The following is a 23,760-nucleotide window of genomic DNA, read 5'->3' as shown; positions in this document are numbered from 1 at the left end:
ATGGATGGTTGGCTGGGTGAAGTGCACCTGTGGGCATCCGTTGGAGCCTGCCTGGGTGGGTGGGTGCATTGGCTGGTGCAGGCAGGGGTGGGTGGGCGCACGATGCACTGCCGGGTGCGTGCGCGGGCCCGGCTAGGTGCCGGTGTCGGTGTCTGTGTGGCCGGCCGGGCGGACGGACGGACAGACCGACCCTCCTCGGGGCAGACGCTCCGGGCCGGTGCGGCGCCGCCGCCGCCTCCCGCCGGGTCGCGGGGCGGGGCGCTGCCGCCGGCCCCTCCCGCCGCGGGGGCGGTGCCGGCCCCGCCCTGCGCTGGGCGCTCGGGGGGCGGCGGCGGCGGCGGCACCTGCGGGCCGGGCCCAGCGGAGCCGAGCGGAGCCGAGCGGAGCGGCGGCGGCCCGGATGTAGCCGGCGCGGGAACATGGCGCTGGGGGCGGCCTGACGGCGGCGGCCGAGGTAGGAGCGGGATCGCGGGCGGAGGCTCGACCTTGCGGGGAGGCGGCGGGGGGGCGGGCGCGGCGCTTCCCCGGAGCGCGGCGGGGGCTGCGGTGCCGCCCGCCGGTCGGTCGGTCGGTCGGTCGCTTGCCCGTCCGTGCATCCCGGCGACCGGTGCCCGCCTCGGCGGCGGCCGGGAGACAAAGGCAGGGCCCGGGCATCCCCTTCCCCGGCGGAGCCGCGGCGCTGCTCCGGGCGGCGGGCGCAGGGGGAGCCGGCGGCTCCCGGGCTCCTCTCCTGGGGCTCCTCCTCGGCGTCCGCTTTAAAGACCTTGCCGGGGTTTCCCACAACAATGGCTTTTTTTTTTTTTTTTTAAAGGCATTTTGAATTTCGTCAGTTTTGGGGTTCCCCCCCCCCCGAAGAAGTTGCTCCCAACTTTCTGTGAATATCATGTGGTTTTGGGTTTCCCCTAGAAAGCGGGTACCCGGAGAGATGCTCAGCCACTCCTGGAGATGCTCATGCATGCGCCTAGATGCCTCTGCTCACTGTTTTTTTTGGTGCATATAAAGGGTTAGAAGCGCCTGCCATCCACTCCCTTCTTCTTTCTGTGTCCATTACCCTCTGAAGGAAAGGAGCCGCACGGTGACTGCCGTGCCGGAATAACGCTCCAGGCTCAGACCCGAGGAGAGGTGCTTTTTTTTCTGTCTTGGTATCGATCAGACCTCGAGAATTTCTTACCAACCCGCCGGCGGCACGCAGGCTGCCTGTCTTCCTCTTTGTTACACACCAGCCTTCTGTTAATGTACAGAAACAATGGGAATTTTTTTTTTTTTTTTTCTTCCTAGATAGTCAGTGTTAGACCAAGCGGGCTATCATTGCTGTTAAGGATAAAATTTCCACGGACTCGAGAGGGGCTAGTAGTGAGACCACGCGGCTGGTAGCCTTTCTCTTGATTTTAGAATTATTTTTTTTTCACGTGCTTTAGCATTCGCAAAATGAGGGAAGAGAGTTGGTACCTGTGTTGAGCTGGATCTCTGTGGTCTCTGCTGCCCAGACGGCGCGTAGGGAATCATCGCTCCTGATTTATTGCCTTTATTGTGCCATAAAACTTTAAATTAAACGCTGCTTGGGACTGAAGCGAGGAGCCGCGCTCCCCTGCCCTTCGCCACAGCCGGAGCAGATGGCGGTGAGCATCCCTGCCGCTGTTGGAGACAGACCCCTCGTTGCGTGGAGGATGCACCTGGAGGGGTTGGACAGTCGCTCCGCCTGTGTGCTGAGGATGAGGTGTCCTGTGCGGAGAGCGGGGTCAGTGTCGCTTGCGGGGCTCCCTGGCCGTCCGCTCCCCCCGGGACCGAGGTTGAGCAGAAGCTGTCAGAAGCTTTTCTGTTTCGATTTGAGGTTCGCAAAATGGCCCGTGGGGTTGCTCGTTTCTTCCTGCTGAATTGTTGCTGTTTGTGCTGCAGGGCGATTCCTGACAGGCTGATCCCCCCACGGTCATGGTGAGCAGGGGGGCTCTCATGGTGTGCCGGTGGGGATGGAGGGACCTGGGAGCTGCCGCTGTGCCGGGGACAGCTTCGGGAGCTGCTCCTTAGCAGCTCTTTCTGTGGTTTGGTCACGGTTTTTTGGTTGTAGCTCATTTCAGATTGATGGAAGGTCTTTGTTCAGTGTCGGATTACGTTTCTGTGCTATCAAACATATTAATTGGTGATAAACTGAGTAAAAACAGGGTTTAAATTGAGGGAAAGACTCACTCATTTTGAGCGTGCTGAAGCTAAACTTTCTTCTCTCTCCTGCTTCAAACATTTTTACAAATGGTTTTGGTCCGGGTGAAGTGTGCTTTCTACAAGAGATTAATTTTCACTGGAAGAATTGAGACCAGTCTGCCATAGTCCTGCCTCCCCTTTGCGCAGGAGCTCAGGGTGCCATTACTCACTCTTGCAGTTTTTTAACCTTATCCTAAGGAAATGAGGGTTAACCAGTCGCTGTGTGCGGCGCGTGTCGTTCAGCCATGGCGACTGTCGAACCGTACTTAACAGGGGGGCTCAGAGTAATCCTTCTGGTTGACTGGTGGTACGGGGAGGAGACCAAGGCAGCCCTGTTGGGGAGAGCCCCGTTACAAGTCATCAGCGAACCCCTTTGGTGACCCCCAGCAGAGCCAGACCTGGTAAATCCCATTGCTCATTCGATTCCCTTGTTCCTTTGGCACCCCTGTTTAATTCCCAGTGGCTTTTTCTTTTTTTTTTTTCCTGGACATCTTCATCAATCACAGGTACTCACAGTAGGTGAATGCTTGGCTTTCAGTGAAATCTCAGCGTCCCGATGGCTGATTCTAAAATGGAAATGTGTAACAAGCAAGGTTCTTGCGAAGCGTTTTTATTTCCTGACTGTTGTTTGCCAAAGTAACAGCTGTTGTAGCAACTATTATTTTGAAGACAAATATTTGGGAAATAAAGTGCTTCGCAAGAAACTTCCTCGCTGGTGTCAACTCCTGCTGTCAATCGGCCGAGAACAAACTTCTCATGGTGCTAGTTAACAACAATTACGAGTTTAGCCTTACCTCGTCGGCGTCACCTCAGACCCCAGATTTGGTACTGAAACAGGGGAGGCAATCTGCTCTTTTCTGCATCAGGTGGGGCGTGTAAATTGGGTGTAAAGCTGAGGTCAAGGAGGACTCCAGCTCATGTGGCTGAAGCCCAAGAGGGGTCAGGGGGTACTGTGCTCTTCCAGGGAGGTATGGAGGAAAGAAGAGGAAAAGCGCAGCAGAAGAGCGCCTGCATCTCTGCTCCTCCTCTCTCATCACCCTCGCGTTTGACACTTAAATCCACTTGCTGCTTTGAAGCTGCTCCAGTTAAGAATCCGAAATGTTTGGCGTCTGCTCGTTCAAATGTATCAATTCACTCTGGTTTTACCGGTTTATTTTTTGCAAAAGCTCCGAAGAGAAGCCTGCCGCGTGGCGTGCGCTGAAGCTGCTCATGGGTGTCTGTGGGTACCAGCAGCGGAAGAGTTTCCAACATACACGTAAAGCTCAAACAAAAAACCCTCTTGCTAAGATACCTCCTGGGGATCTCCTGCTGCTGGCGTTGGCCCCTGTGGCTCGTGGTGCTGTCTGTCCGTCCTGGTGGGGTTGCTGGGGCCGTCTGTGCTTTGCGGCTTGCTGAAGTCAGTGGAGTTGGTCTGTTGGGTCTGCTGCAGGGGTTTGGCTAGATTTCCCCGGGGTTTGGCTAGGTTTCCCCAGGTTTTGGTGAAAGCCAAGTGAACCCTCTGCCATCGGGGTGGGATGGTCGGTCACTGCAGCCAGGCAAAGCCAGAAACATCGCGGTGGAAACACCACGTGGTTGACATCCCTCATACCTGGAAGGCGTATGCATTTTACCATCTTCCAGTTACACCGTATTAATTTTTACCATTAATTCTAATCTATTGCACATTTTCATACAATCTTACTACTCTCAATTTGAAGCACGAAAGGCGTCACCTACATCTCCTTGCTCAAAAAACGTATGGCACAACCAGTAGAGGCTCAGTTCCTATGGCTTCCCGCCTTGTAGCTTCTCAGGTGTCTGGTATGGGTTTGTCTCTTACCCTATGAAGCTCCTACTGAGCATCTCCCTTCTCTCCAGATACAAAGCTTGGTAATTTTGAGACAACTTCTCCCCCGTTAAATTCGGCTTCAGCTGTCGATGAGGCGAGTCGGAGCATTCCCTGATGCACAGCACAACTGCGTCGGCTTTGTTTTCAAGGGAAAAGAGCTGAAAACGGGGAAAGTTTCAACAACTTTAACAACTGTGCGCCAAAATCCAGTTAGTTAAGAGGCCATTTAAAAGGGGAAAAAAAAAATTTAGAGCAAATTTGAGTGCACTCTAATGATATTTAATGTTCAGGTAACTCTAATTAAGCCTTTAATCTATTAGGCCATGTGGATTCACCGGGGACTTGCTGTTAGCGCTGGTGTTTCAGCTTGCCTCTCACCAAGCCCAGCGGGGCTTGGCATTGCATTTGGAGGGCTGTCCCCACAACCACGAAAACAAAATATTTTATATGAAAATGAATGTTTAGCATTTTATTTTATTATTTTATTTTTCCCCTGGGAAGAAGCAGCTCAGAGGGCAGGAGCGTGGCGGGGGCTTTGGGGCTAAGCCGCGTTCGGTTCTGGCGTGGTGCAGCCGTCTTGCAGCCCTGGCACACGGCGTCGGCTTCGAGCCAAATATTGTGCCTTTAAGGTTCGAGGATTATCCCGTTCCGAGCAGTGAGCGCAGGGACGTGAGAAGCACGTGCTCCCGTCGCATCATGCAGAGCCAGCCAGAGCACACAAACTCAGCTTATTTTACTTCTTGTTCCAACTGTTTTCTTTTTTTTGGGGCGTGTAAGAGTGCTCCTGCTTTTGGAAGGTGCATCTGGTGGTAGCACAAAGGTAATTGCGTTTCAGAGCAGGGACAGCTTGAGTATCTTTTAAAATCAAACCAACAAAACAAAAATGTCTGAATCAAGTTTAGGTCTTTTCCCCGTACCGGCTGGCCTGCCATTTCCTGTTTCTGGCCTTTCTTATCCCCTAAGCAAAGCTTGTATTAAAACATGAACTGTGTATATACCAATTAATATTTATATCTCATGAACCACCAAAATTGGGGGCCTCATAGGGCTGGAGCTGGAGGCTTTAAGGACACAGAATCACAGAGTGGTTCAGGTTGGAAGGGACTTTAAAGATCATCCAGTTCCATCCGCCTGCCCTGGGCGGGGACACCTCCCATAGACCAGGTTGCTCCAAGCCCCGTCCAGCCTGGCCTTGAACCCCTCCAGGGACGGGGCAGCCACAGCTTCTCTGGGCAACCTGGGCCAGGGGCTCACCACCCTCACAGCAAAGAATTTCTTCCTGATATCTCATCTAAATCTCCCCTCTTTCAGTTTAAAACCATTACCCCTTGTCCTATTGCTTGCACTCCGTCAAGAGTCGCTCCCTATCCTTCCTGTAGCCCCTTTAGGTACTGGAAGGCTGCTCTAAGGTCTCCCTGGAGCCTTCTCTTCTCCAGGCTGAACAACCCCAGCTCTCTCAGCCTGTCTTCATACGGGAGGTGCTCCAGTTGTAAGGCGTGTTTTCACCCGGGGGTACTTAAAGCATAAGGTGCGCCCGTCCCTGTTGTGCATGAGCCGTGTGCCGGGATGCGGGTAGCCAAAGCCTGCAGGAGAGGAATGGCGCGACTTGCTCAGGGGCACGCATTGATGGAGAGCAAAAGTGAAATCCCCGCTCCCATCGTTTTCCTTGTGGGCTGTCCTGGCTTTGCCCTGTGTGCCGGCTCCGCCGTTGGAGTTTGTCACTGGCCAACGGCTCTGCCTGCAGCGGGACGTGCTGCCCCGGTGTCGCCGGGGTGGGAGCTTTGATTTTGCTGAACAAAGATGCTCTTCCAAAAATAGGTTAAGCCGAAGAACTTGGATGCCAAAAATAGCAATAGAGATTTTCCTTTTTTTCCGACTGTGTTTTAAATTTATTGTTCCTGCTGGAGGCAGCTGAAAAAGTAAAAGATACTGCAGCTATAGGGAATAGTGGAAGTAGACGCACACAGTCCCTCTGATGGAGGAAAACCACACGTTGGGTATCACCGTAGAAATGCACAACACTGCAAAATAACAATGGAAATAAAAAATGTGTAATGTCACTAAACCCTTCCCTTAGCAAAGGCTTCATTGTTTTCCTTGCAGTTCAGGTGCCCCGGGAAGTGAAGGATGGAGAGGCCCCTGGTGACAAAGGAGAGGACAAAAGAAATGCCAACAAACAAAAACTGGAACGAATAAATGTCACAAGAATGATCCTGGCGGTAGCCCCTATAAACCTTTTACTGTGACATGTTCTACTGCCTGGGAATAATTTGTTCTTCCCAAACCGGTGGCAGTAAAATCTGCGCAGCGGCTTTCCCCTCCGCACGGGTTGTTTAGGTGGTAGTTGTTAAAACTTAAGCTTTCTCTCCTGGGATTTCTATATAAATTTTCATATCGCTAAGCTAAACTCCAGCTTTCCCATTCCCCGAGTTCAATGCGTGCAGAGAGGACGGAGCTAATAACTCGCACTGCAGCTATTTAAGGTGCTGGGCTGAGCGGGGAGCTGGGAGTCAGGAGGCACCGCGGCTCTAATCCGGGCTGTGCTGCTCGCTGAGCCACCTCCGAGACGCTATTTAACCTCTGCGTGCCACTGCTTCCCTCTGGGTAACAGGAGGGATTAGGATAATTGCTTCTGAAAAGCACTTTCAGGTGTTTAAGTTTGGGGTTTTTTTCCGGCGGTGCACAACTATCCAGTCCTGAGCTGAAGAGGCTTGATAGGTCCTGGGAGGCTTTTGGTACCTTGCGGAATTATGAAAGCACCACTTAATGCCTCGTTGGGCTGTTTAGGCCACATAAATAAACACATTTAGAATATTTTTCGTGAATCTTCTACACGCTACTCACAGAAGGACTCTTGGATACAACTGAAGGACATAGAAATGGGATATGATTCAAAAGAGTTCTTATTGAACGCTTCGTGAAATGTAAGTGAAATGTTAGAATGCTGCCATGGTTTATTTTTTTTCAACCAAATCCTGCCTTCTCCACAGAAACTTGGGCTTGCATCTGTTAAACGCGTCTCTACCTTGAGTTAAAGACCCTGAAGGCAACAGACTTGCTGCATTTCTTATAGGCTTTGGAGGGTATTTGGGTTTGCGTTTTATAGAAAAGGCTGATTTTCTAGGCTGAGGAAGTGGGAAGGTTTTCACGAGAGCAAGGTGAGCACAGAGTAAGTGCGCTCTGAGCTGTGCCTCTGTCCCAGATTTTGAAGCATGAAGGAAAGAAGAATGGTAGATGAATTCATAGAATGGTTTGGGTTGGAAGGGACCTTAAAGATCACTCAGTTCCACCCCCCTGCCCTGGGCAGGGACACCTCCCACCAGCCCAGGTTGCTCCAAGCCCCGTCCAACCTGGCCTGGAACCCCTCCAGGGATGGGGCAGCCACAGCTTCTCTGGGCAACCTGGGCCAGGGGCTCACCACCCTCACAGCAAAGAATTTCTTCATAGAATCATAGAATGTCTTCATAGAATCATAGATTTTGTGTCTCTGTTGCGTACACTGAACTCTTCTTTTTTTTCTAAATAGCAAAACTTCTTCCTTATTTCTGCTTTGTCTCACAGCACGGAAAAAAAAACGATGAAAGGGTGTAAACCCATGGCTGGATGCAGCGGAGAGCAAAGGGTTAGTGAAGAAGTTGTTTGTGGAGCTGCTAGTGGGGTGGCTGGTTGAGAGGCACCATCCAGGCCCTGGGATGTGCCGGCAGGGTTTGGGGAAGCAACATTACTGGGGATTTTATGTGGGAAACATAAAGTTTAGTGTGCTACTGGAAAGTGCTCCAGTGCCAAGGCGATGGCTGCAATCTGAGCCATCGGCTGCTCTAGGAAATCTCCGGGTGCTCCCGTGTTTTATGCAGGAGCTTAAAATGATGCAGCATAAAGCCAAGGAATATATATTGCATCTTCCCAGCACGAGGGATATAGACCCCATAAGCATGTGTTGGGAGAGGCCTGGCTGCCAAAATAGTTTAGTGTTGCTGCGACGGTTGCAGGTGGTGATTGCCTTTTAAGTTCTTGCGCTCTCTTCTGACGTTTTTAGGACAGTAGATGAAGGATGAGAAGTAGAAAAGCAAACAAATGAGAAAACTCCCCTGTGTGGATGCCTGTAATTGCGTTTAGGTGGCTCGATGGGAAGAGCACCGTCCTATCGGAAGTCAGGGAGGGTTTGGCAATGAATAAAAGAACTTCTTGCCAATAGCTCTCGTGCCAAAACCGAGTATTGCTGATAGGGCTCAGCTGAAAGCAGCTGGTGTAATACATACCCTAAAGGCCGCTCTGGGGAAACCTGTGCAAAAGCGCGTCTTGTGTGCCGCGGAGGATTTATTCCTAGGGGTCAGACAGAAGAAAACTTCGCTTGGAGGGAGGTGGGAGTCGAGTCCTGGTCCTGGGAAGCAAGAGGAGTGCTTTACTGAGGCAAGGCTTTTATTAAGGACACAAGCGTGTCCCTAGTTTTTCATTACATTAGAGGTATGATACCAAAATTACGGAAAATGCAACATCCATCTCACATCTGTGCGTTCCCTACCCAGTCTTTTCGAGGACCAGCTCTTAGCAGTGCCAGGATTCACAGGGCGAGTAAGTAGGGCTTTTTCAAGTACTTGAGGAAGTACAAGGCATGAGGTAAATAATTTGAACACTGGTGCAGAGCATTGCCAGCTGAAAAGCAACTTACAGTCTCGTAATGGGCTAACAGTGGATTTTTTTTTTCCTCCTCTTTTTGAGGGAGAGGAGTGTGGAATGTGCCACCAATCAGCGGGGCTGCTTCCTTCCAAGAGAAAGGTTTGCTCTAATGAGCACAAGTTAAAGCCAGGGCTTCTTTCTTCTTGGGCAATCCAGTCTGAATTTGGAACATCACCAGTGCAACAGACCCCTGGGGTTGTGTGTAACGTGAGAAGGGCGATACCTCTATGGCTCATGTTTATTGTAAACTTCTGCTTGGAGAAGCAATTTGACTTTTTCCTCAGCATCTGGCAGGACTTGGTCCACACTCTTTTGTTGTTGCATTTATTTTTTTTTTTTTGTGCAACAACCTGATGCTGCTAGTTGTGAGAGACATTTAACTGAGGGTTAAAGGGTTTATGGGTGTTTTCATTCCATTACTTTTGCCATTTTCATTCTAACACGCCTCTCTCTGCCTGTTTACTTTGCTCTTTGATATCTCTCTCTTACTGATGTAACAGCATCTTGCTATTTCTCTTTAATTTCCAGTTCTGTGTAAGAAAGAAAAATAGTCACCTGTCCTGATTTAGCTAGAAATTAAACTGCAACTATTTTTTTTTTCATGGGCTTAATGGGAAAATTGTTGATAATTGCCATCTAATGCTTTTTAAAGTCTTTTTTTTAAATGGGTGAAAGACTGACAAGCTGTCAATCAAGACAAAGATTGGATAATGCACCATTCCCCTGACAAAGTTCCCTTTATTATATTAGGCATCCTCTTCACTCTGTAAATTTGAGCTACTCAAAATTTGCCCTTTAATGTTTACTTTTTCCATCCTTTCTCATTATTACTTAAATAGTATTAGTATAGCTGTACAGCATAGTCAAACAGATGTAATAATCTTTGGAGAAAGTAACTTCAAGGTGTGATTAGCTTTGACACGGACCTGTTGGAGCGGGTCCAGAGGAGGGCCACAAAGATGCTCAGAGGGCTGGAGCACCTCTTCTCTGAAGGCAGGTTGAGAGAGTTGAGGTTGTTCAGCCTGGAGAAGAGAAGGCACTGGGGAGACCCTATAGCCCCTTCCGGTATCTGAAGGGGGCCTACAAGAAAGGTGGAGATGGATGTTCTACACGGGTATGTAGTGATAGAGAGGTAATGGCTTCAAACTGGAAGAGAGTGGATTTAGATTGGATGTCAGGAAGAAATTCTTTGCTGTGAGGGTGGTGAGCCCCTGGCCCAGGTTGCCCAGAGAAGCTGTGGCTGCCCCATCCCTGCAGGTGTTCAAGGCCAGGTTGGACGGGGCTTTGAGCAGCCTGGTCTATGGGAGGTGTCCCTGCCCAGGGCAGGGGGGTTGGAACCGGGTGATCTTTAAAGTCCCTTCCAACCCAAACCATTCTACGATTCTAATATCATGGTATTCTTTAACATTTTTCCACTCTTCGCCCCGTCACTCGGTGAGGTACCCCCCTGCCCTTGCTAAAGCCAGTCACCAGCCTTGAGTCAGGCTCTAAAATGTCCAGAGTTTGGCTTTATGATGAGCATTTTAAAGCCAGGCAAGCATGAAACTCGGAGTTGTATGAACATTTGTGGTCCTTGTGGACCAAGTTCTCAAGACTTCTGCCTTTATTTCTTTTTAAAATAAGTTTGGAGAGCAAATTGGAGATTTTCTTACAGTCCCATGATCTTAGAGGCATAGTATTTTCAGAGAAACTGTTAAAACAGTAATATTTATAATAAAAGCAGGTACTGAGCCATGCTGAGTAGTGTCCCTCTGCAGTACTGGCTGCTCTTTTCATTGTTCTGGATTTAAAGCACCATGAAACCGGCACCACGGGCATCACACGTAAAGTACCACAAATGCACGAAATCGGTGCACGGCAGAACAACCTTCCTTCCCACACCGTTCCCCTACCTCCAACACGTATTTGCAGGTTGAAAACCAGCACTTACGTGCAGCCACCAAGAAGATCTGGTGTTAGCATGTCTGTAGCGGGATCTGCTGCTCAGGCTGGGCAGAGGATGGAAAACCACTCCAGCAATGTTGCCGTCCCGCTGGGAGAGGAAATCCCAGTGCCAGTGATGAGAAAGGTCCGAGTCCGGTATTGACTTCCATGTCAGTAACACTAAAAAAAAATGCCATGATGTCATAGGAAAGCATTACAGTCATCATGGCAAATGATGAGAAAAATAAGAATATAGAAATAACGATCTCCCGTGGCCCCCAGATAAATCAAAGCTTAGCCCTTGATCTCTCATTGCTCACTAGCCCGGGACGTAAATCCAAGGGGTTATCATTAAGCTTAACGGGTCATAAAATCTGGGCTATTTTGGAGGTAGTTGCAGAGATTTGCAGCCCAGGCGGAGAGTGGGCTCTAAGCTGCTGGGTCTTGTGTAACTAGGTAAATAGCAAGCTTCTAATAATACTATAAAGCTATCAAATGTAATAACTACTGCGGTCAGGCAAGTGTTCGGCGAGGGGAGCCTGGCTGGTGACAAGCTTGATGGTAATATATATTATTTCTAAGAGACCCTGGTTTAGAAAAGGTCTTTTAATAACAAGTTTAAGTTCCTTTCGCTCTCCTTGAAGCCGGGTACGTGTGTTCAGTTTGGTATCTTTTCTTCGTCGCGGCGATGCTTCCCTCGCCGCGGGCCCAAGAGAGCGAGCAGTGAAAACCAGAGGCGCAGGAGCCACCGACAGCTCGCTTGCCTTGTCATTGCGGTTTAAATATTTATGGCAGCGCTTCACAGCATGCTAGTAAATGCCTGATAGCATATTATGTAAGGGTAATAAAATTTTAGAAGTAGGAGACTTCACTACTGCCCTTTGCTAGTAAATCTTTGCTCCCATCGGCTGCAAGGCCATGGAAAGGCCATGTCTCCTTTTTTCCCCGGTTATTCTGTGTGAAATGGGAATTAGCTGTTTACTCGCATTTGGAATCGAGTGTTTTTTTTTTTAAATCGCTCTCCATCTCCTGTTCAGGTCAGATCCCTGTAGAAGGTGATGGCTCTGAATTTGGGAGTGAGCTGCAGGTCCCTGGTGTGTGCAGGAGAACGCATGGGGAGCCTGGGAGGAGGGGATTTGGACCATGAGTCTTTTGAGTTAAGTAATAATTCAAAGTAGCTTTATTTATTTATTTATTTAAGGCATTGTAGAGTATTGGTTGCCATTTGTCCTGTACTGCTCCAGAGAAGGGGATTCGCGGGAAATTATGTGGAAAGTTAGTTGTGCCGGGACTGAGGATACCTGAGTTGGACTGAAGTTTGGGATGGGCGGCGTAGATTCTGGGGGAATTGACTGCAAAACGCTGACAATGAAAAGAAAAAGCTAAAGTAGAGTTGACTTTGGGCTAAGTAGGAAGGTAGCCCATCAAAGGAGCAGCCTGCCTAGGAAACCTTGTGTGTCTGGCAGCTGCCAGGGTCCCCGTTGCCGTGATTTGGACGAGGTGCCATAGAAGGACAGGGCAGAGCCCCCCTCCCACCCCAAGCTGGGCAGCCAGCGGTGATGGGTGCTGCCCATGGCCAACCAACACTGGCCAAGGGAGGTCCGCAGCTTGGTCAGCAGGGGAATATGCTGGTTTTCCAGTTGCATGGTCCCAGATTTCAGTCCCAGGACAAAGCGGGTCATCGGTTCCTTGAACTGTTTTAGCATAAATATTCAAATTAAATTAGATTGGACTTCTGCGCTTAAACAGAGATGTGTACATTAATGTACTTAATGAATCAAGGAGAGATTCCCCCCACTCCCCCGCCTCTGAAAGACACATTGGGAACCCATGGTTAGTTATGTTACAACATTGTAGAAAAAAAACTTGAAGAAAAAGTAAGTTAAGGATGATTTGTGCTTGGCATAAGAGCGCTATTATCTGTCACGATGGCTTCCCTAGCAGTACTGTATGTGCTGGGGAAGGCGCTCTGGGGACCTGTGCCAATAAAACCCAGCCTGGGAAGCACATGGTGTGGATGGATGAGAAAACAAGCCGCTGGCACGAGCGAGGAGCCAGTGTGTATGAGGCAGGGTATGTATGTATGAGGCTGGGGGCTCCGCAGGACTTGGGTAAATGCTTTGCGCAGTCCCGGGGAGATTAAATGTACAGCAGGTAGCGGGCGATTTATCTGATGAGCACACAACGCGTGTTTACAAGAAACAATCGCTCGATGATCGAGATTGTTATCTTAGTCGTTACCAAAGACAGCGGGAGGATGCCAAGCGGGAAAGTGAGACCTGCCAAAAACCAAGAAGTAACAGTAGAAGTTGCTGACTTTTAATTTTCAGCCTTTGCATATACAGGCAGCTCTAATTACGTATGCTGTTTCATACACGAGATCGAGCAGGGTGCAGCGCTTGTTTCTCCCTTTATTCTCTCTGGGTCCCCGCGGGTGGAATCTGCCAGCGCCGTGGCTGAGCGGGGCAGGCGTCCCCAGGCCCACGGAGCAGCGTGGGTCTGCCGGGACAAGACACGCAGCCACCTGGGCTCCTGGGTCCACCAGCGCCCACAGTTCAGTCCTTCCCTGATTTCACATTTCTGGAGGCTGCGCTGGAAGATCTGGTGAGGCTTCAGTTCGTTTGGTGCAGCTGGAAAAGCAGAAGCTGTGGTGGGGCTTGTCCCTTTGCTGGGGATGGATGGGGGGGAAGCCTCATGTGTTCCCTGGTTTTATGACCCCGGTCCTCTGCTTGGTAAAGCTTCGAGTTTGGTGCAGTAACTGTGCAAAAGCTGTTCGTGAATTTCAGACCTCAGGAGGCCCCTGGACTCCTGGCTTTTGCAGTAGTATGGGATCAGGTCCTGGAAATCTCCTCGTGCCCTTGAGAGAGGTGGTGGGATGGAGGCACCTTGGGTTTGAGTTTGATCCGTGAGATGAGAGCTGTTGCGAGATGCGGCTGGGTTTCAGCTCGTTCTCATATTGCATCTGGCAGTTCCAAAATTCCCCAAACTTTGCTCTCTCACTCTTACATTTCTCTTTTCTAAGAAAGCATTGACTGTTTCTGAATTTTGATGCTTTATATAGGCTCCTTTTCCTCCTCCTCTCACCACTCGCTGCCTCTTCTCCTCCGCCCCAGTTACTAAAATCTCCTCTCCCTGATGCATCATCTTCGTCAGCCGTGCTCTCATCGTCCGCAGGCCGAGAGCAGAGCAGAGCACACTCGAGGAAGAAGAAATGACCCCAAACCACCACCCACCCTCCTTAAGTTTTCAAGTGGCTGGAAGTTGTTTGTCAACCAAAGGAGTCTCTTCTGCACTTTGCTCCCTCCATCCTTTATCTGGCCGGGCTCATCCCGTGGGCTCTTGCAGGGGCTCCACGCTCAAACGAGAACAGCTTTGCATTTCCAGATAAAAGGGACTCCCGAGTACCCCCAGCACGGAAATACCAACCGCAGAATTCCTGCGGTCAGGGTGGTGCGTGCCCTCAGGAAGATGGGAAGCCCTTTGGTAATGAGAAGAGAAATAGGAGAGCGAGGAATTTTGGAAAGGTAGATAAAACAGAGAGAGGAAAAATGCATGATGACAAGGCTCAGCTGAACCAGCTGGTGAGAAATAGTCATTTTGATTGCTGCAGTAGTCGAGTCATGATTTTCGGGAGTATTATGAATAGCTCTTACGTGTCGAAAGTTTTGCAGGCTGGGGATCTACTGATCCCATCTCTCTCCCTGGAGTTTCTCAAGCCATGGCCGGTCACAGCCCCAGGCGACCTGCCCTGGTCTGCCATGAACGGCGGGGGGGGGCGCAGGGACCCTTCCAGCCGGGGTGAGTGGGTGACATTAGTCGGTGTTTGGAGAGAGGATGAAAACAAACAGAACTACTTGGGTGAATGCCAAACAGAAGTATTAGGAGTGACACGGCAAATTTGTTTTAATGTAATCTGGGCTTAATCACTGATGTTGACTCTACTGAAGGCTTCCAGGTCCAGCAAGGAAGTTGGTCTAGATAAAAGAATTTATTTTCCTGCTTTTCGTTTGCCGTGGATGTACGTACTGATGTAGCTTAAAAGCACGTAGCGAGGAAGAAACAAAGAAAGGAGGACAAATTAAGTGACTGCTGCCACATTAATTATTCCGTCGCATTTCAACTCGTATTTTTAAACCTACGACTTTGAATGTTCAAAATTATCTTTGCAGTGACCATCTTTCCATCTAATTTAAAGTCATTCAACTTTACAAGAAGCAATTATGCTCCGCACTAACAACTGAAAAGACATGGCAGCATCAGAAAAACTGATTATTCAAGCAGTCTTTCTTACATAAAATAGCTAAGTAATCTCACAGCCTCAGTCCTTGAGTTGCTATTGCAAATACCCTCCTGAAAGATAACTTCATTCTGGGTACCCGGCCAGCCTGCTTCTCGGCCCCGATTGCTCTCTGTGTTGTCGCAGCGATGGTTTGGGGGTTCAGAAATGCTTTTTTCTTTTGTCTCTGTAGCTCCTCTTGCACTCACTGCTGGTTTTAGCCTCTTCTGCCGGGACCGATGGAAGTGACGCGCAGGGAATGAGGATTGTGTCCTGCTTAGAAAAATAAGGAGGTCTCTAGACTTGCTGTTCTTCTGCTGCTCTGAGGATCTCTGGCCATCGTCCTTGAAGCCAGTGAGTCTGAGGTTCAGGAGGAATATAAATATCGATGGGCGCTATTGCCAGAGAGAGGGCTCCAATTGCAGGTATCTTGGTTTATTGGCACGGAGGTATTTGATGTATCCTGGTCCAAAAGCTGAGAAAGGAGGGGAGGGAATCTGCCAAAATATAGTAACTGTCTAAAAAAAACAAACAAAAAAACCAAAACAAAAAAACCAAAACAAAAACTCAACCCCATTCTCAGTTCTTCAGTTTTCATTTTAAGTTCTGCAAGTCACTGTAACTAGTGCAGCGTTGCGCTTGAAATCTTATTAGCAACAGGAAATGCATCTTATTTGCAAAGTCAAGAACGTATTGTTACTGTAATTGAAATCTTAACCCTCTAATGAAATGGTTATTATTAGTCCAACCCTACTTATTACAGAAAAAGAAAAGGAAAATAAAAAAACTGTGCTACAGAAGAAGCCTCAAGTTAATGTTGCTAAACACGTATTTCCTAATATCTGTGCCTTTCTCTGCTCACCCTTCCGCTGCCCCCTGGGAAAAAGTGGGGTAGCACAGGGGTACGGTTTGGGTTTTCTTTTTTCGTCTTTCGTGGCTCCCCTGCAGGCATGTTGGGCTTTCTGTACTGTACATCAAAGCCCGCCCCCAAAATTAAAATGCGACCAGCAGAAGCAGAGGTTTGATTCAAATTCAACCAAACAGACCCACTTTTGCAGGTGGAAATTACTGTCTTGTAAGGGCTTTTATCCCCCTTCAGCTTAGCCAACCCTTCTGTAAATTCAAAATGCCTCTTCTCCAATAAAGCATTTCTGCTTCTAGTCCTGACTGCTCTTAATCTTAAAAAAAAATAAATAAAAAATACAGTGAGTCATCGGTGTCCCGCGCTGCCTCCAGGAGGAGCATGATGCTGATGGTGGCATTTGCTCTTCCTTGCTGGGAGAAGCAGGAGGCGGAGGTTGGTGGTTTCTTCCACTGGGCTCTGGGATCCGCTTGGGATAATAAATATATTTATGGTTTCCAGCATGCTTTTACATGCTCTTTCTTAGGCTCTGCACCCCCACGTTATATCCGTCTTTACTGTATGCAGAGCGTCTTAAACACATCGGGTGTTTGTTCCTTATTCTCTTTGCTACCCCTTTTGCCGAGGTCTGCGTTTCTTTGACTGTTAGCGAGAGATATATGGGGCTTACGCTGTGGTTGCCTATGGGGGGTCCGGTACCATCCTGCGCCCCCTCTTTTATCTCCCTGCATCCACACCCCGCTGTGCAGCATCCTGTCCCCTGCTGTATCCTACCCGGCCGCTGTTCCTCATGGTGCCGGCATCATCAGTATTTCATTCTCCGCGGAACACCTGCCTGTTACTGCTCTCTGTACAAGCGTTACGGTTGTGGACCAAGAGAAGCCGCCTGGTCGATAGCAAAATTGCTGGTCCAGCCCACAAGCTGCAGCAGAGCCCCTGCCCCTCGGCGGAGTCGGTGCCTTAGCGCCTACTGACTCGTCAGGTTATTTGTTGGTTTAGTTCCCCTTCTCTGCCTCCTAACAGGTCTTGACTTTGTATTTTCATCTTAATTATTGCAGAACATTAGGCTGATGTTTATAGGGAATCATTCATAAGGCTTCCAAGCTTTCCTTCCTGATCCTAAATTTAATTGGGAGCCTGTTGCTGTGCCCACAAAGTGAAGGCTGCTGTCCCTGCTCTGCAAGTCCGTTTATGTTACCCGGTATTGAATTTAATTTGCCGTTTTAAAGCGTTTTTGCCTGAGAAGCAGCCACTTCTGATGTCAGAAACTTCGGTCTCTACAGCCACTGGCCATCGAGGTGATTGGCCACTCGAGGTGGAAGTAGTTGGGATTTTTCCATCCTTATTGTCTGCGGAGGAAGAGCCGGAGGAGCGGATCACGGCCGTGCTGACGCGTCTCTGCCGTGCTGCCTGGAACGGGGCACAGCCTCCCAGCTCGCCGGGGTTATGCTGGTAACTTTGGCTGGCTTACCTCTGTAGCGTTGAACTTCCTTTGACGTCCAGCGCTGTCCCTGCTCCAGGACAGCATCCAGCATATCATCATGCTGTTGGTCTTTTCCCTAAGAAGTTGTGCAGTACCTATCTCTCTGTAGCCTGTTGTAGCAATAAGCTGCTTTTCAACATCCCTGATGACCATTTTGGTTTTGGGTAGTCTACAGTTTGTCTAAAAATAGGCATCTATGCAACCTTTGTCTGCTTTACTATTTTCATATACCCCCCTTCGGTGGGATTTGCTAAGGACTGTTTGTCTCTTTTTTTTACAAACGTTACCAATTTCTCATCATCTTTGAAATTCGAGAGTTTTATGGCATTCGCTCCTAGAAGAGACGTTACCCTGCAATCTGCGTTTCGGTTTTCCCTTATTCCTGCTCTTAATGCTTCCCTTAATCATTAGAATTTTCCAAGCCAGAGCCTGACCCCGGTTTGTTTAGGGGATGCTGCCCTTCCTCGACAAGGCCTGAGCTGCTCCAGGAGCCTGCTGGAGTCCCCGTTGCTTTGAGTCTCTTTCCAGAACTGCTTGTTCATCCATGTTTGGTGCATTTCAGAGGATTTTACTGTGGTGTTTCGGCCAGAGAACAGCCCAAATCACACATCACCCTAAATTCTGCCTGCAGGCTCCTCTCCCTCCTTATGCTGCTGGTACTTGGGTGGACCACAGCTACCCAGTCCCTCCACGGCATTTCCCAAACATCGTGTATCCCGAAGGATGCAGAACGTTGTCCCAGATTAAGGTTTTGGTTTTCTGAGGCTCATCTATTCAAGATATGTTTAAGCAAATGGAGTATTCATAATTCTAGATAAAATTAAGGGAGGGGGGAGGGAGCGGTTTCACATTTTGAACGCAAACATTTAAAACAGATGCAGGCTGCTGGGAAGCATCGCATTAAATTGCATGACTTCTTAAAAGAAAAGAACATCCATTTTATGCAAGTCCGCAATATGAAAGATGAGGAGTTAAAGAGACATTTTTCACCCACTTTGAAAGTAAATGTATTTTAAATCTAATTCTTCGGTGCAGCTGCCGCTTTTTCTCTCTGGAAAGCCTTTCTCATGCTTTGAGCGATGTAAAGATGTGGGCTGTGTGCTAATCCAGTTGAAGGCACCAAACTTCCTTTCCATTCATGGGAGGTTTTCCCACCACCACCACCTTCTAGATAAATGGTAGGGGCTGTCTTTTATTTCAACACACCACCGGTTTGGGGAGATCTGCTGGAGAGGCACCATCTTAGAGTTACTTGTGCAGGGAAAAGTATGAATGTGAAGATTTCATGTTGGTTTTGAATAGATATATCAATGGAAGATGGCATGGAATCAGGTTTCTTTTCTTTTTTTCCTCCAGTATAAGTGTCTAGCAGCGCCTACATTTTAAAAAATAAGCTAAAGAAACTAGGACCTGTGAAAGAGGCTCGTGGTGTTGATGGGGCAGCCAGGGGCTGTGGTGGGATGCTCCTCTTAGCTGCTCGTCATGGATGGGTATTTGTTGTAGTTGCTGCTCCAGCTACTACTTATTGGGGGCCGGAAAATCATCCTGAAGAATGGCTTAATCGGAATATGCTGGTAAATTAGGTGTGCCAAAATTCTGGGGAGTCTGGTGTTGCCTGAGCTTTGTTACCACCCACTGACTGCAGGAGGAGTTGCCGAGGGCACGCAACGGCGAGTATTGGCCCTGGGAGGCTTTAGCTGGAATGGCCGCGGGATTTTACTGTCTCATCACCCCTGTTGTCCTGATCTGATATGCCCCGGGGACTTCCCTCTCCCAATTCTTGCTGTTTTCCTTTGAGAAAAGTGCCTTTTGGAGGAAAACCCTGGGTAGAGCCTCCTCCTTTCCCATTCCTCTTCCTTCATGAGAGTGTATTTTGTAGATTGAGCTTGCTGATCTCGAGCTCATTAATGCTGTCATACTGTTCTGAATACATCAGCCGTGCCCATAATACGCAATCTGAAGCCATTATTCTCTATTCTCTAGAAGCGATCTTCTTCTTTTTTAATTATTATTATTATATAGCCAGCACTGCAGTCTGAGCACTTTTCCAGTAGTAACTCGTATTTAGTGACTTACTAAGGTTTATCCAAGTCACAGATTCCCAGCGGATGTTCTGAGCTTGTTTCTTATTTAAAAACATCATCTAAATTCAAATCAGGAATTAACACAGTTCTGCGAATGACACTCACCCCTCTGCAGAAGGACCGGCATTAATCCCGTGCGCTGCAGCAATGGCATTTCAAGCCTTGTTTGAGGGCTTTAGTGGGGCTTAAATGAGCCTTAGGCAAAGCACGGACCTCTGCGATAGTTAGGTAGGACTAACACAGCCTGCTTTGGCCACCAAGCTTAAACCTGTGTCAGAGGGGCTGTGTTAGGACACGGGTTCCCTATATAGCCAGGGGAGAAGGCAAGGTGCTCCACAAACACCTTCCTCCTGGGTCACTTGGTACTGGAGTTAGTAGACGCGGGCAAAATCTTCATATAATCCTGTTCCCAAAGGCGTCACCCCGCTGCTGGAATCCCTGCCTTTGCTGGAAGAGGGCTCAGGTCCCTGTTTCACAGCTCTAAGGGAACCGACGTGGTGCTGGCAGAAAGAGCAGGCGCTTCGCGCTGGGCCTTCCAGCTCCTGATGAAATTCAGGTCGGGATGATCTCGCTCCTGTAGGGCTTTCTGGCAATCCCCACCTCAACATATTAAATGGGGTTTTTTTGCCTCCTTACTGGCTGTCGTCAGCAGTATGTGTTGTTTGTATTGGTGGAGTTCCCACAAACCCCGCTGCACCGAGGAAGTTGGAGAGCATCCATCCATCCATCCCTCCCTCCCTCCCGTGCCTCTGTAGGGCAGAGCATGCCCTCGGCATAGAAATTGCGAAGTGGGGCTCGGAACAGAGGAGGGAGCTCATATACTTGCTTCTCCGACGCCCCGCTGCTCGGAAAAATGTTAAACCCAAAGCAGATGTGTCATTAAATCATTTTGAATCATTGCAAACATCGCAGGAGTTCAGTACAAGCATCCATAGCTTTAAGCCACAGCAAAGCGCTGTGTGTCTCTGTCGTAAAATTTGGATGAACTGCACTGGGTAAACTGTTTTACTGTTGCCTGATAGCCGCCTACCTCTTAGCGTTGAGATGTACCAGGGAAGGATAGAAATACATTTCAGTGCGTTGTGAGAGCTCACCAGAGAACTGATGGGATGTCTTGGGCCTCGTAGAGCCACTGCCCAACATGGGAGAATTTCTCCCTTTAATTCAGAGACCAGGCAGAGGAAACTGTCTGGTATCTGAGATTAAAGTATGTGATTATTTAATCACCGGTTAGTTAGTGCTAATGAGCAAGTGTTTTGCAAAATTAGGTCTTCAAATGAATCTCTAAACGCGAATCCTGGTGCTGCACTGCTGAAATCGAGTGCTGTTCTCAAGAAAGTCTCACCGGATCAGCGTTCGATCTTGGACAATTTGTGTGGCTCGATCTCGGCCGAGTGACAAACCTGCTGGCCAAATTCCCAAGCAACACGTGTACCGCAGTCATGGGGAGGATGTAGCGCCAAGGGCTTCCTAATTCATAACTGTTATTTCTCGTGCTTTGCTGAGCTTTTCCAGCATGGATACGTTCTCCTTTAATTGTTGGACTTCTGAAAACAGCTTGACAGAAGAGCAGCCGAACAATCTTGTTTTCCTGTGTTAGCTATTTTTATTTTACCTGGATCATTACTTATCAAAGAGCACTGCTATCGCTTGAAATAAACATGTTTAAACATTAATAAGTAGCATAAGAGATGCTCTTTTTGGTGCCGTGTGGGGAAAAACATCGGCTGGTTCTTGGAGGAGGAAAAAAGGTAGCGCAAATGTTTTTTTTTACTTTGTGTGTTTTAATATTCCTCAATAATTACTTTGCAAGTGGGGAAGCAAAGAAGGGAAATAGCTGCAATCAACTATCTGTACCGTTGCCTTGATGAAAACCCAACCCAGCCAACAAAGCTCAAGCTGGTTCCCAGCAGCAGCAAAGAGAGGTTTGCCAGGGTGCTCCAGAAGTCTGGTGGCACCGAAAACGGTGCCCTGGACCTCTCCAGAGGTGGTCAGCACCGTGGTAAGACAATTAAGAGGACATATTTCTTTATTATCTGTTGTAATTTCAACTGTACTGAAAGCCTCAAATACAATCAGACCATAAGAATGCTGCCCGTATTTCCAAATTTCTTAGAAACTGACTTTTGAAAGGAAGATTTATTCCATTTTTGTATGGCTGAGCGTGTTACTCTACATCCTGTGCTGCTCCCTGTCCACGCGACGTGCTGGGTTCGTCACGTAGATTCAGAAAGTGAATCCAGAAATGACTTGTTGAATCATTTTTGTCCTTGCTCCGGCATTTCGTGAGCCGCTCTGTTTCCACCCGCTCGCCTCGGTACAGGGCACGTTACACGTTTGCTGCTCTACTTGATAGCCTGTTCAAGAGTTTAATGATTCATAGTATAAAAATACTTTCCTTGTTGGCTCTTCTTGCCTTCAGCTTCCAGCCGGTGATTCCTTTTATTCCTTATTGCAGAGATAACAAAGCCCTTTTTTTGCACTGTATTTTCCTTTGTGAAGGGGGTTTTACGCTATAATCAAGTTACCTCTTGGTCTTCTTTAGACAAGCTGAACAGATTGAGCTCCCAAGTTTCTTATTATAAGATATTTTTCTCCCATCCAATAATTTTTACGGCTGTCTCCCGTATCCTTTCCAGTTTTTCAACACCCTCTTGCCGAGATTGACCCCAAAGCTGTTCCAGGATCCATCTCATCAGCTGTGACATATGGGGGGGGTTGTGAAATCACTTCCAAGCTTGCATGTGTTGCTTTTCCATTTCACATTGATGTGGCTTAAGCGGAATATCCCTTGGAACACGGGGAGGTTGTGCTCTGGTCTCCTGAATGTTTTTACAGGGCCGTTTTGTTGCCAGCTGCTGCCACCGGTTCTGTAGGTACCTCCGCAGTCCTCGTAGTCCCTGCTAGTTTTCTCTTTTCATTGCTTTTTCAGCAATTAAAAAAACAGAAAAAAAATTTAGACAGTGCAGAGCTGTTCCTGGAGAAAGATGAGTTACTAGCTTCATAAATCCAGGTATTCCCAACACTTTCTTATTTGCTGGTTTTCTGGTTTGGCAGCTAAGCTAAAGTTCAATTAAGTGTCTCTAACCTTGCTGCGGGGAAAGCTGGGGGACCATTTGTTATTTTAAACGGCTTTACTTTTCAGTTGTCAAATTCAATTAAGGGAGAGTTTATCCTTCCATTGGAAAAGGGCAGCAGCGCTAGAAAACCCAACCTTGAGCTGTTGCAGGATCTGATGAGGGATTTTGTGCTTTCAGCGCAGAGTCATCTTCAGAGGGTTTGGCAGGAGCTGCAAATAGGTATTTTGCTTATCTTAACATATGGGGAGTTAACACGAGCGTGTTTTTGTGCTTCGCAGCCAAGCTGCAGCCCCGGAGGACGGAGCTCAGCATCTTCCACCCGAGAAGTGCTGGAAACTTGCTTTTTAACCAGTTTGCAGAAACCGTAGTTTGCACAGACTACGCCTTGCCCCAAAGCAAAAGCGACGTTTCCAGGGAACCCAAACATGTTGGGGTTGGTTTTGTTCGCTGGTTTTAATTTTTTTACATCCCAGAAACAGCACTTCTTCCCTTCAAAATCTCATTTGTGGCTATTTTCCTGTTTGCGGGAGGCTGCTTGTGCTTTTGGACACCAAAGGACATCATACATAAAGATTGTGGGGTGCTTTAGTCCCAGGGGACCCATAAAACTACTCAAGGGGCGTTGTCATGGGCTTTGTCAGGAATAAATGTTGCTTGAATTCATCCGAAGTCGCTTCCTAAGCGGGGCCTGGGGCATTTACGCTGACCTGCCGCGCGTCCTGCGCCTGCCTTCACGGAAGGAGACTTCTTGCGTAAAACGCTGTTCTCAGGCTGTCAGGATTTTCTGCTGTATAACCTGGGTAGGTTTCTTTGCAGCCCTTTGCAGTCAACTTTGAGCTTTTCAGTAGTCTCACAGTAGATGCTCTTTCTTTTCTTGCTGTCTCATCCCCTCTCCCCCTCCAGCTAATGGTGAGAAGTATTTCACATAAATCCCATTTCCCATAAATCTGGGAGGCTGAGTGACTTAGAAGCCAGCTGGGAGGATGAATGTGTCATCACTGGAGCAAAACATAGATTTGAGGAGGTTTCGTGTTGGTTTTGGTTGTTTTGTTGTGTTTTTTGTTTTGTTTTTTTTCCCCAGTGTTGCCATTTCTGGTGGGCCAGCAGATGGAACTGCCCACGAGGCTGTATTTATCCCTGCAAAACCAGCTGCTGCAAAATGCTGGGGCGAGGGTTGCGTGGACTCCTGTGCTTTGGAGAAGCTTGTTATTATAAATAATAATGCCCCTCCGCTTGGCTTAGCAGTATTCTCCAGATCGGTGTTTGTTCTTGAAGTTGTGTATAATTCTCGCTTAGTTAATTTAGGGGGCAAAGTAATTGTGCCAAGGTACAGCTGCAAGTTTGTATTTGT

The 23,760-nt window shown here is 48.4% G+C and overlaps 1 protein-coding gene across 1 annotated transcript in view; it reads left to right on the top strand.

Moving 5' to 3' along the window:
• The first annotated feature begins 366 nt into the window (after positions 1–366).
• PAK5 (p21 (RAC1) activated kinase 5) overlaps positions 367–23,760 on the top strand; it is a 90,671-nt gene continuing 67,277 nt past the window's right edge. The window contains exon 1 of the mRNA XM_054195360.1: positions 367–454. The gene's annotated coding sequence lies outside the window, so the exon portion shown is untranslated. The remainder of the gene's footprint in view (positions 455–23,760) is intronic.

The sequence above is a fragment of the Rissa tridactyla genome, chromosome 3 (assembly GCF_028500815.1).
Source record: "Rissa tridactyla isolate bRisTri1 chromosome 3, bRisTri1.patW.cur.20221130, whole genome shotgun sequence".
In the NCBI taxonomy this organism is placed as follows: Eukaryota; Metazoa; Chordata; class Aves; order Charadriiformes; family Laridae; genus Rissa; species Rissa tridactyla.
Note: the sequence above shows the minus strand (reverse complement) of the source record. Positions and strands in the feature narration are given on the sequence as shown.